Source organism: Anoplopoma fimbria, chromosome 4, assembly GCF_027596085.1.
Source record: "Anoplopoma fimbria isolate UVic2021 breed Golden Eagle Sablefish chromosome 4, Afim_UVic_2022, whole genome shotgun sequence".
In the NCBI taxonomy this organism is placed as follows: Eukaryota; Metazoa; Chordata; class Actinopteri; order Perciformes; family Anoplopomatidae; genus Anoplopoma; species Anoplopoma fimbria.
Window position 1 is genome coordinate 24,508,568 of NC_072452.1, and position 12,012 is coordinate 24,520,579.

The following is a 12,012-nucleotide window of genomic DNA, read 5'->3' on the forward strand; positions in this document are numbered from 1 at the left end:
TCTTCTTCCCTTATTTCCTTGCTTCCCTTTCCTCCTCTCCTCTCCTCTCCTCATCTCCTCTCCTCTTTTCCTTGCTTCCATTTTCTCTTTTCATCTCCTCTCCTGTCCTCTCTTCTCCACTCCTCTCCTCTCACCTCTTCTTCCCTTACTTCCTTACTTCCCTTTCCCCTTCTCCTCTCCTCTGTTCTCTGATGTCAGCACCATTTCTTGCTTTTGTAAGTTGTTTTTCATGCTTTTGTTTGATTGGGAACATTTCAAGCTTTATTTTTATTTTTTTATTAGCCCGTGTGTTTTCGTGTGTGTCAGTGCAGCAGACTGTTGTTGTGTTTTGGAGGCAAATCTCATACATTTAACCATCTGTGAGATTAGTGAAATGGGTCTTTATTCATGCTGCTGCAGCTGTAAAAAGCGCCTTTAGACTCTGAAAAGAATAAAAAGTAACTTCAGAAAAATAACCGCCAACAGGAAAGTGAGTCACATTCGACAAAATGTTTGATAAAAACAAATCTATTTCTGTTCTGTTGTGCACAAAAAAACAGAAGCTCTTCAAACACTACGTGTGATTGTTATCTGAGTTTCATCAAATTCATTCGGACAGTAGAAAACATCATATTTACGAGAAAGGGTCATTTCTGTATTTCGACATTCAGGCCCAAAAAAACAGCCAACTTTGAATTTAGTTCGTAGTTATTCACATATTCTGCATTAATGATCCATGTGGCTGTTAGATAATTCAATTGTACACATGCATAAATGTAGAAAAGTATCCTGTCTGTGAAATAACTATTGCTTTAATCAAAACTACAGGTTATTTTAATGTTCAAGCGACGTTTCCAAATTGGATTGGAACATAGCGGTGTCTTTGACTGGTACTTCCAGAGCAGTGGAACTGGTTGTACTGTGCTAAGCCATTAAGCCCCGGTTATCTCCTCACATTCGGCTAAGCAGCCTAGAGCGCTGCAGGTGGAGAGGCAGAAATAGCGTTGGACTGCGTGCGAGCCGATGGGAGTCAACGGGAACGCTTCTTCTGATTCTTGTATCTCCCGCCCTCCCCCGTCATGAAGTGGCTTGTGGGGGTATCGGCCCCCCGTATGACTTATTATGCTAATGCTAAGCTCAAACCTTATTTTCAGACATTGTACAGACTCCAATTGGAGACTCATTTCAGTGCTTAATTGGTGGGAAATGACAAAGAAATGAAAATTACCCTCCTGTCAGAATATATAAGAGAGGTATGCGTGTTTTTTTTTCAAAATCAAAATGTCACATTAAAGAACTCTAATGCAGAAATGAAAGCAATTCCAGAAAAGATTTAAGGAAGCGTAAAAAGATGACTTGATACAAAATACTAAATATTAAAAGTAGTATAGAGAAAGAGGCGACAGAAAGAGAGCAACACACACACACACACACACACACACACACACACACACACACACACACACACACACACACACACACACACACACACACACACACAGAGAAAACAAATATTTGTCCTCTAATCATGTCTCAACTCATAATTCAGCTTCTCTGATATACTGTACACTGTCGTGTGTGTGTGTGTGTGTGTGTGTGTGTGTGTGTGTGTGTGTGTGTGTGTGTGTGTGTGTGTGTGTGTGTGTGTGTGTGTGTGTGTGTGTGTGTGTGTGTGTGTGCATTGATGTGAGCTGCCTCTGCGATGATGTGTCACCCCCGGTCTTCCTCCCTCCGCTCAAGGACGGCGTCGCTGATTGCACCGGCCACCCTCCGCTGCCTCTGTGTGCGTCTGAGTGATGTGTGTGACAAGGTGTGTGTGTGTGTGTTACCGACCGTTTGTGTGTGCGGCGGTGACTAGTTGCTGGTGGTGTGAGGTGACTAGGGGGGATCTGCTCGTATCAAAGATATACGAGCAGATCCCTCACTTGATACAGGTTTGTGTGTGTGTGTGTGTGTGTGTGTGTGTGTGTGTGTGTGTGTGTGTGTGTGTGTGTGTGTGTGTGTGTGTGTGTGTGTGTGTGTGTGTGTGTGTGTAGTGGACCTCTCATCACAGCAGGAGGTCTGACACTTGATCATAGCAGCAACCGATACGACGCTCACCACCAGCATGCCTCGTTCTCTGTGCATGTGTGTGTGTGAGCGTGTGTGCGTGTGTGTGTGTGTGTGTGTGTGTGTGTGTGTGTGAGCGTGTGTGCGTGTGTGTGTGTGCGTGCTTCCATTGTGCATGCTGCTGGCCTGCAGGCTAACAGCTTACAGCTCAGTCTTAACGTTAGCATGCATCATGTAACCCTGCGTGGCCGCTGCACAGGTGTGACCTCCACTCTCTCATCCCGGTGTCTCAGGGTGAGAGAGTGGAATGTTCGTAGATAGATATGATCAGTTATTGGATAAAACCTGATCACATTATAATTGATCCATCTTGTTTTGAGCTAGCTAGCCTGCTCAGCATCCTGTTTTTACCCATAATCCCTCCAACTCCCGGGAGATTTCAGCTCTTCTTTACCGTTCATTTCATCAGGATTACTCTCATGACAGGATGTTCCTTTTTGAAAATGAACGAAATGAACGAGTCTGATATTTTGGTACATGCAATATGTTTCATGTTCATGTCAAGTTTTATTGTTTGAATCCTCGAAAATTTGAAATTATTATAAACTGATTTCATATCTCGTGTTGAAGTGAATTGAGTCGACACAATACTGAAATAAGTTTCAATTGATAGGATATCAATGGTCTCTTTATTTTGAGGTATAAATCATAACCTCAAGTCAGTAAAATCTGTTAAATGTAGCTGAGGTGTCAACCTATGTAAAGTAGTACCCTTTAGTTCTTGTTTTCATGTTGGAAGTGGATGCCAGTTGTTTCCCAGTATTTCTTAGTATTATTGTGTAATTTTTATTCATGAGCTTCGAGTTTATACAATATTTTGTTTCCAAGGACCTGCAACAGACAGCATAGTTTTTTCCATATTAAATGAACTTGTTTCTCTGCTGGAGCTCCGACAACAAACTTTTTGCCAATTGTTGTTGTATTTTTTCACCTTTACATTGTGAACCTCCTTTGTTTTACGTTGCTTTGACAGCGTTCTTGTCTTTCGTCTGTTTGTCTCCGTGCTGCTCTCCTGGCAGTTCTGCTTTGAAATATAAGTCGCAGCGGTTATTAACCATTAACACGCCGTTAGCTTCCTCCTGTCAAACATCTTTAGCATTAGCTGTCATCCCAGGCATCCTCATCCGAGCCGAGAGGAAGAGCATTTTGTAGTCGTGGACCATGTGCTATCGGGTCTGACTGACGTGCCCTTTAGCAAGGCGCTCACTGACCAACTGCTTCATACCTGCGTCCGGTCCGGTGTGTTCCCACAGAACTTTTACAACCCGTATTTCTGTCCCAACAGCCATAAATATCTCTGTTTTTAGTCGCCTTGCCTGTTTCTAGGAGGGGGGTTACAAGGGGTCAAAGGTCAAGGCTGTGTACGCTCCATATATTCCTGTCGCTCTTAGCCTCAGTTCGTGGAACCGGCTGTGTAACAGTAAAAGCTACTGTTTGTAGATTTGTTGATGCTTAGTCATGCTTTTATTTTTTTTTCCCTTTCCTGGCGTTTTTGCATGCGTGTGACGACCTGTGTGGGCACTGCTGCGTGTGTGTGTGTGTGTGTGTGTGTGTGTGTGTGTGTGTGTGTGTGTGTGTGTGTGTGTGTGTGTGTGTTTGTGTGTGTGTGTTTCTGTCCACCTGGCTGTCGTGACAGTGATGAATAGGACGTGCTGCAAAAGGAGGGCTGTGTCTACTGTCACCTCTCTGCACACACACACACACACACACACACACACACACACACACACAAGCGCATGCGAACATGAAAGCAAAACATATTTATAGCCGTGTGTGCGCGTGACTAAAATACCGTATTCTATTTCAGCTTGAGAGCACTCGGTGTGCCTCGAGGAGAGGACGTGCCTAAAAAGCTTCTGTTACTTGCATGCTCGTGAGGTCACTGTCTGACCATGTGTGTGTGTGTGTGTGTGTGTGTGTGTGTGTGTGTGTGTGTGTGTGTGTGTGTGTGTGTGTGTGTGTGTGTGTGTGTGTGTGTGTGCATGGGAGGCCTGTGCCAGAGGACGAAGCGCTCGTGATGAAATCTGATCAAAGGTCGCTCGAAGAAAAGCGAAAGCTCCACTGTCCTCAAAGTCGTTTCACTCCTTTTGCATTTCACTCGTCGTCCACTCGACCTTTGCACAGAATCTTTGGACTCTTAAGTCCATGTTGAGCAACCTGATAGTGTGTGTGTGTGTGTGTGTGTGTGTGTGTGTGTGTGTGTGTCGCTGTTGCAGGAGAGGAAAGCTTCTGTGATTGGCCAGTATATCAGACACACAGGTTCTCTCTGGAGTCGTGGTGTTGAACTTTTATTTGAGGCTGGTTAGAGGCTGGTTAGAGGCTGTCAGGGCGCCTGAAGGCCTCTCACTTCTTAATGTTGTTGTTTGATCTGAGACACTGAAGCTCATTCCGCCGCTGCATTCTGCAGAAGAGCAGCTGCCTGATTTAAATGGGCTCGGCTGGAAATTGGATGTTATTATGGAGAATATTGTCATCGTTTAGAGTAACAGCCCATTTCATTGTCTCTACGTCTAGTTTACATTTTGTCCAATCATTATGAAGTGCATTCCTTATGGAATTGGATTTGTTTGAATTTATACCTTTTAGGTGAGACATGATTTTGCTTTGAGGCAGCATCAGTTGCATTGTTGTCTGCAGAGTTTTATCATTTTATTGGCTTATAAAGTCCTTAAGTTATTATAATATTGATCTGTTCTGAGTCAAAAGTTCTAATAAGTTACATCCGCCAAGGAATAACTTATTAGTTACCGGTTCGGAAAAACTACTGACCTGATTTTCAAGAAACTTAAGTGTAGCATATATTTTTGAGAAGATCTGAATTTCGCAGCCTCAGATCTTGCTTTTGAGAAAGAAAGTTCCAAATGAGTCCACTGAAGTCCACGTGAATGGGTAAAAAAAAACACAGGACTTTCACCCAGGAGACCTCTGTTTGTGTCTGGTGTGAACCAAGTACTTCTGTTGCCTCAACATAACAAAGTAGTTTTGTTGCGCATTTCTTTCGTTTAAATTTTAAACCAAACCATCTTCTTTTTTTTACCTTTTGTTTTAGTTGCCTAAACCTAACACAGAAGTTTTGTAGCGTGTTTTGTTTTGTTTTGTTTCATTTTCCGAATGTTAACCGTGTTTCAAGCTGTTAAAAACTGCGCCCAGAATTACGTTTGAAACCTTAATTAAGAGTGCAGTTTAGTTGAATATAAATTTGCAAGAGACAGAGTTGGAATTTTGACATAATATACATAATAATATCCTCTTGCAGATTTGCATATCATCATAGAAGACTGGACTATTGTCCTTGGCAGAAGTCTGCCCTCTCAGAGTCTCCTTTTAGTTATAATTGCATTTGAAAAACTGAATCTGTTCATGTGCTTCGGTTGCGTCCATCTTTTTCTTACATCACAGAGTTGTTAAAAAGGAATTTCAAAGTTGCAAACTGCTTGAAACCAATTTCACAACAACGCCCCCTTGAATATAGACTTTTATTGCCACATCACGTGCTGCGGTTGCTACTCAGGTTTGTGTTGTCAGTCTGCATTGCTGGTCTCACAGCACCACAGTGGGCTGTTACTGAAGGTGAGCCTATCTATCTGTATATCTGGGCCAGCAGTGTTCTTGAGCCCTGGGGAAGAGAACCACTTTCTTAGCCACCAGACCTCGGTAGAAAATAGAGCCTCAGTGAAAATGGGTTCAGATAAAGACGGTAATGCACTTGATGTGCATTTGGTTTTGACTTGAAATAACTGCATGCTTGGGAGCCGCCTCAATAGACTGAAAACATCTTCATGTGGAACTAAATCGGGTGCTTATAACGAACTTATGGGATATTAAACTACACTTTTCACAAGCCAAGTAACTTAATGCATTCTCACTAACACATGTATGGCTTCTGTTCTGGCAGCTGCTCAGATATCATGAAATAAATCAGAACTTAAGCAATAAAATATTCCCCAACCATCTCTAACGTTTGCCTAGAGTGCAATAACTACGCAGGTTATCTTTCTTTTAGATCTTTCTGGACCAGATATCCATAAATAGCTCTATTGAAGTGAGGAAACACTTTGGATAAAAATAAATGAAAAGCATGATTTGTTTATTCAAGCAAGCAAACCTTGCAAAAGCTCATTTATTCACTCTCTGATTGACTCAGAGCTGGCGAAGGAAATTCGATATTGAACGATACAACAAACACAATTTTTATCAAATCAAATCATTAAAACAAATCAATTTAATTACACTGTAGTTCAAGCTATTTGGCCCATGAGTGGCCCAAACTTACAATAAAAAAAACACTGAAAATTGATCTGTTTGGGGTGAAAACGGCTCACATTTGGAGCTAAACTAATCAACTTTGCACGTTTGTGACCCCCAAATGGTGTCGAGACAAGAAAGTGTTTGAATAGTTTTAGCTTTGACCAGCAGAACTCCTGATAGAGGACGTGAGTGAGTGGCATTCTACATGCTCATGTTAACCAGTTTGGTTGCTTTTTGATAAAAGCGAGAGATAAATGATCTTTTCCTAAGCACTTTGAATGAAACTACATTTTAGATTTAATCCCCTAAATATGTGGGCAGAATGACAAGCTGATCAGTTACTTGATATGAACCATTCCCCTCTGCTGCATCCTCACATTGTGATGAAGGTCAACAAGCTTTTTACAGCTCGTCACATATTTTAAAATTAGAAAAATAATCTCATTCAACAGGCGTCGTATCGTCTGTCTGCAGCTTGAACAGTGTCCGTATCCAGGTTGACCCCAGAACAGGTAGAACCCTGCTGTGGATATCAAGCTGCTTCTTCTTCACGGACGTCGAGTCTGTAAATAACAGATAGATGGAGGGAGGAGAGGGTTGCACAGCTTCAAGCAGAATCCAATAATTTTCCGACATGAGTTGCAGCGCTGAGGGTGTAGTGGTGTTCCTTCACTCTCAGGTACTGCAGAGCGCACAGGGGAAGGGAGGAAGGAGTCACTGACTGCGCACTGTATTTATAGCTGCACTGTCTCCATGCTACACCCTCATGTTGTGCTGCATAGGAGCATATGCTGCATACACGCGTGTGCCCTTCATGGCGGGCGCTAAGCGACCTTCATGACTGCTGCACATCAGCAGATATGAGCAGCTGAGGAAGGGGAGGAGGAGAAGGAGGAGAGGACGAGAGGGGGTGACTCAGGGAAAGAAATAAGAGGAGAGGGGAGAAGGGAGCACAGAGGAGAGAAGGAGGCGAGAAATGACAGGAAGGAATTCATAGTTTTGAACTTGCTTTTTCACGGCGTGGAGTTGGAAGGAAGGAAGGAAGGAAGGAAGGAAGGAAGGAAGGAAGGAAAGGAAGGAAGGAAGGAAGGTAAAGAGGTGGAGGGGAAACAAGAGGACACGTCAGGTAGAAAAAGATCAATGAAATGAGAGAAGAAGAAGATGCAAGGAAGTGAAGGTGGCAAGGTTGGAGAAGAAAGAAGAGAGTTAGGAAATAGGAGAGGAGATGGGATGCATAAGAGGAAGCTGAGTTGATGAAAAAGAGGAGAGGGAGGGAGGTGAGGAGGATAAGAGGAGAGAAGGAGGTGAGAAATGACAGGAAGGAATTCATAGTTTTGAACTTGCTTTTTCACGGCGTGGAGTTGGTTTGATGTCGGATTTTCAGTTTAGGAAAGTTCAAGAACTTGTCGGACATAGCTCCCCCTGCAGCCCAAAGGAGGCCCCTAACAAGGGAAGGAAGGAAGGAAGGAAGGAAGGAAAAGAGGTGGAGGGGAAAGAAGAGGACACACATCAGAGAGAAACAGATAAAGGAAAGGAGAGAAGAAGAAGAAGATAGGAATATATACTGGAAATAGGAAATAGGAAAGAGGAGTGAGGAAAGAGCTGAGGTTAAAGTAGAGGAGATGGGATGCATAAGAGGAAGCTGAGTCGATGAAAAAGAGGAGAGGGAGGGTGAGAGGAGGGTGAGAGGAGAGGAAATGAGAGGTAAATGGACACTTAATGCGTTTACGTCTTCTCTTTTGAGGGAGCAGTAATTGTGAAAGTCTGCCTCAGTTTGCATTTGAATGCAAACTGAGCTCGTCTTTTCTCTTGGTTTCTGTTGGCCTCAGAAACCATCTCTCTCTCTCTCTCTCTTCCTCTTCCTCGTGTTTAGTCCTCGTGTGAGTGTGTGTGCGTGCGTGCGTGCGTGTGTGTGTGTGTGTGTGTGTGCGTGTGTGTGTTCACATATGAGTGTGTTCCTCGGTGGTCATCTGAGGACGACGTGTCCGGCCGGTGTCATATCCTGTTCTTCTCATTCTTCATCGCCACTTAGGCTGCTGAAATACAGACGGTTCACAGATTTGAATGAGAGTGGAGATAATTAACAGTGTGTGTGTGTGTGTGTGTGTGTGTGTGTGTGTGTGTGTGTGTGTGTGTGTGAGAGAGTGTGTGTGTGTGTGTGCGTGTGTGAGTGTGCAATGCTGACCGTCTCCAAGGAGATGCAGGAGGCGAGAGAAGCAGCCATCGTGTGTAGTAGACCCAAGAAATGTCACTGTGTGTTTCACAATGCAAGTGTGTGTGTGTGTGTGTGTGTGTGTGTGTGTGTGTGTGTGTGTGTGTGTGTGTGTGTGTTGGCAAGGGGTGTGAAAGTCAACCCTTAACCTGCTTGTTTGTTGCCTAGCAACCCTGTGTATGTGTCCATCACTACGGCTGGAGACCAGGTAGCTCAGGTGTGTTTGGTCGAGCGAGGTTCACTAACATGACAAAGTGTGTGAGCGAGAGTTCCTCCGTCCATTTGTCTCCTCTTGCGTCCTTCAACAATGAACACTTCTATCCCTCCTTCCTTCACCAGCTTTCCTTCCTTCACTAGTGTGTTCCCTTGATTTTTCCATCCTGTTCTTCTTTCCTTGCTTCTCACCTTCCCTCTCTTCCCTCCTTCCTTCCTTCCTTCCAGTTTTTCTGTCATGCATGCTGTTCTGTTACCCTCCCTCCCACACTCTTTTCCTTTCCTCCCTCCCTTGCTTCCTTACTCCCCTCCACTCTGTATTTAGACAGACCGGAGCTCAGTGAACGGAAGAGTCTCATTAGAATGAATGGGTGTGGATTAGAGGTTCACTGTTGTGTGTCTAACACAAAGTCTGTTTCTTTGCTGATTAAAATCAATGCCTTGTTCTCTCTAGTTGGAGATTTAGGTTTGATGTGGTGGGAATACATTTTTATTAGCTGTTGAGTTAACACTGAACTTCAGCTTCCTTAAGTTACATCAAAGTAAATGATGCGTTAAAAGAAGCTTGTTAGGTTTGGAACATCTGTAGAGTTTTACTTTTAAGGGTTTAATAGATACATATTTTAATAATGGCCGGCCATGATATTAAACTGTAGATTGAAACAGAAGCAGATCTACAAAATCAATCTCTAACGGATTATTTTTAACCGTGTTTGGTGAGAGATTGAAGAGTTCTCCCTCTGCAGAGATTCGTAACTTCATTATGATAAATGGTGGAAGTCGATAACAAGTTTGAGTTCACATTTACAAACACAGACCGGTGATTCTAACCTGATATCTGCTGGGAGTGTCTCCTTTTCTCTGTCCGCTAACGGACTCTCACACACACACACACACACACACACACACACACACACTGTGATGAAGCGGCGGTTAGAACGCCGCTCCTCCTGTTACATCATTGTGTTTGTAATCTCTCCGTCAACGGTGTCCTGAGATGCTAAACAGGTTCGTACAATCAGCATCATACCAGGTGATCATGTTTCCACAACCGTCTCAAGTAGCGTCCTATGGTTGCAAAAAAAAAAAAAAAAAGAAAGAAGAAAAAGCTGAGAGACGGTAGAGTTGCCATGGTAACGGCGGACCCTCCTCAGGTTAATGAAACGTTGATTGCAATCCAAACTCCTATTGTTGTTGCTGTTTGCACACAGTTTGTATAAGAATGTTTGATGAATGAATGAGGAAATTGAGGCCATATGAACCCGACTTTTGTATTGCAAACAAATATGATTTGAAGGTTTATTCCAATTAAAAAAAAAAAAAAAGAAGGTGTATTTACTTCTTTTGTTAGTTAAATCTCTGGAAAAACATATTCTTTGAGATGCTTTACACAGCTGCGTATTTTCCATTCAAGGTGCTCCCCCCCCCCCCACTTGGTCAAATATTTAGTTTGTTGTGTGACAAAACAAAAGGTGAGAAAGAAAAAGAATGAAACATCCAGTTATATATATTTACTCTGCTGCTTACAGTTTACCAGTTTGTTTTATGTTCTGATAATGGAGCCAAATTAGTAATCAGACAATAGACTTTTCCGCTTTAGCTCTCTGAAATACCATAATTAAACACTGTGTGTGTGTGTGTGTGTGTGTGTGTGTGTGTGTGTGTGTGTGTGTGGGAGAGAGATGAAGCTTTGTGTTGGCGTCCGGCCAGCAGTGGGAATTACAGGTTATTTGTCAGCGTAATGCTGTTAGTTGACTGGAGAAGTGTGTGAAGCGGCCGAGTTGGATGGCTTTGAGTTGTATTTTTGGAGCTTTGATAATTATGTGTGTGTTTGTGTGTCTGTGTGTGTGTGTGTGTGTGTGTGTGTGTGTGTGTGTGTGTGTGTGTCTGTGTGTGTGTGTGTGTGTGTGTACAAGAACACTGCCAGGAAAAATAGTATGACACATTATACTTATTTTTATTTTGGATGTTGTAATTAAGTTCCTTCAGAGTTTGTTTTTTACCTTGCTGGAGTTTATGGAGACATCCGGATGTGAAGCAACTCTCCTCGTTAAATAAAGGTCACAGGTTTGTTTTACCTGCAACAAGATATATTTATTATGACAATAACTAGAGCAGAGCCTCCTCTGATAAGATGAGTTTTCCACATCTCTCTTGCTGCTACTATCAACATTTTAAAGTTGTTTTTTTTTCTCAACAATGACTAGATACCTGCTCCTTTATTTCAGGTGAATCTTTATGCACTCAGCGTTTGAGTTCTTTTATGGTTTCATAAGAAATGTCAAAACAATGCACCTGTTGCGGATGTTTCTAAACAACTGTATTATAACACATAAAAAAGGAGTGACAAACGTGATGCTGTACAATTCAAGTTCCTGTCAAAAACAGAATCTCACCCCTTTAGAAGGATTGTTTTCCATTTATGATGAATTCCCATAAATCTTGCTGCTGCAAAGAATTGTGGGGCGGCATGAACTCCTCTCCTTTCATAAAGGACGGACCAGTGTTCCCCATGCTAAAGGAGATAAGAAAGGAAGCATTCAAGCACCTTTCCTTTTGAATTCAGAGGTTTTCTATTATGAATAGATATTAAACACTTTAGTCATTTAAGGAACCTTCCGAGAAAAAAAGTCTCTTCAACCGCAGCCCAGGACTCATTTCTCAACCGGTCATGCTGCAGCTCGTTAGCACTAATATATAGCATAAAGGCCTAATTCACCCAGTCACCCATAAACCAGTAATCTCAGTTTCCAACAGTCATTTCTGAACCCTTTGTGTCTTCGTGCTTCATCCCCCCCGCCACCACCACCTTACAGACACACTCCTCCAACCTATAAGACCTTTTAACCCCTCCCTTTTTCTTTTTGCCGCCGCCGCCGCTTAAAGCCGCAAATCTCCCACTTCACCCAAACAAGGCCCTAATCCCCTCTGGCAGATGCATTCTGGGATATCAAGGATGGCACAGTTGTCAATAATTGCGACAGATGCAGTTGGCTGCTAATAAATCTCCTTGGTGTTATCAATATTGATTTTTCTTCTTCTCTCGCGTCTTGCCAGTTCAGATTCATTTTGACAGCAGTTTAGAGAAGCCTTCCAAATCTCCAGCTGATGCATTTAGCTTATTTCAGTCATCAGAAGTTTAATTATATCTTTCCAGAGCAACAGGAAGTTGCTTCGTGCACTTTTAGAGACTTGACCTCCAAATATAAGCTGCTTATAACGTAGACATTTGATTTACTCCTTATATTAGG

The 12,012-nt window shown here is 42.7% G+C and overlaps 1 protein-coding gene across 1 annotated transcript in view; it reads left to right on the forward strand.

Moving 5' to 3' along the window:
• Positions 1-12,012, forward strand: part of ppargc1b (peroxisome proliferator-activated receptor gamma, coactivator 1 beta) — a 90,101-nt gene that overhangs the window by 20,381 nt on the left and 57,708 nt on the right. The gene's annotated exons all lie outside the window — the stretch shown is intronic.